This window comes from Arachis ipaensis, chromosome B2, assembly GCF_059453495.1.
Source record: "Arachis ipaensis isolate K30076 ecotype BB chromosome B2, ASM5945349v1, whole genome shotgun sequence".
In the NCBI taxonomy this organism is placed as follows: Eukaryota; Viridiplantae; Streptophyta; class Magnoliopsida; order Fabales; family Fabaceae; genus Arachis; species Arachis ipaensis.
This window is the reverse complement of record NC_142437.1, coordinates 65,637,654-65,638,888: the sequence shown is the minus strand read 5'-3', so window position 1 is coordinate 65,638,888 and position 1,235 is coordinate 65,637,654. Positions and strand designations below refer to the sequence as shown.

General features: G+C 43.5%; 1 non-coding gene across 1 annotated transcript; it reads right to left on the bottom strand.

Annotated features, from left to right (window-relative positions):
- Nucleotides 1-704: 704 nt before the first annotated feature.
- On the bottom strand, nucleotides 705-808 carry LOC148574196 (small nucleolar RNA R71). Its single transcript, XR_015906026.1, has one exon. It is a non-coding gene; the product is annotated as a small nucleolar RNA R71 (small nucleolar RNA).
- Nucleotides 809-1,235: the final 427 nt, after the last annotated feature.

The following is a 1,235-nucleotide window of genomic DNA, read 5'->3' as shown; positions in this document are numbered from 1 at the left end:
TTCAAGCAACTAACTCACTGACTCACTAACTGTTTGAATTAATTCCTCAACTGCTCTAACCATACTCTTCCATTAACCAAGAGTATTTCACTTGTTTGTTGCCTGTGCTGTGTTCTTGTATGACAGGTAGGAGAGGAGAGACATCAACTCCTCCATATACCGAACCAGAGAGGACCCTTCATAGACTTAGAAGGGAAGCAAGAGGGAAGAGAATACTGGGAGAAGAAGAATCTGAAGGAGAATCTGAGGACAATTTTGAGGAAGCTCTAGATCTCAACATGGATAGAGAAGTTCACAACCATGAGAGAGCTGATGGAAACAATGCCATTCCTGAGAGGAGGGTTCTTAGTTCATACATAAACCCAACCTCTGGGAATTGTGGTAGCAGCATTCAGAAACCACCCATTCAGGCCAACAATTTTGAACTCAAACCACAGCTAATATCACTTGTGGAGAATCATTGTTCATTTGGTGGGAGTGCTAATGAAGATCCAAACCAACATCTCACAAAATTCCTGAGAATTTGCGACACTGTGAAGTCCAATGGAGTCCAGGAAGATGCCTATAAATTGCTTTTGTTCCCATTTTCACTTAGGGACAAGGCAGCGAAGTGGCTGGAATCATTCCCAAGGGGGAGCCTAACAACATGGGACGAGGTGGAAAGCAAGTTTCTGGCACGTTTCTACCCCCCACAAAAGGTCAATAGGCTTCGATCTGAGGTTCAGACTTTTAGACAACAAGATGGTGAAACTCTCTACGAGGCATGGGAGAGATTCAAGGATTTGACAAGGAAATGCCCACCAGACATGTTCCATGACTGGGTGCAATTGCATATTTTCTATGATGGACTGTCTTATGAATCAAGGAAGGCTGTAGACCATTCATCAGGAGGTTCATTGAACAGGAAAAAGACTGTGGAAGAAGCCATTGAAGTGATTGAGACAGTGGCTGAGAATGAGTACTACTATGCATCAGAGAGACACAACACTAAGGGAGTCATGGAGCTGAACCATGTTGATACAATTCTAGCCCAAAACAAGGTGTTTGCCAAGCAACTAGCAGAGCTCACCAGGAAATTAGAAACAAAACAAGTGGCTGCAATACACACACAAGATCAAGAGGAAGAAAGTACTGAAGGAGGTGATTGGGAAGAGGCCAATTATGTAGGAAATCAACAAAGGCAACCATATGATCCACATTCCAACACTTACAACCCAGGCTGGAAAAACCACCCA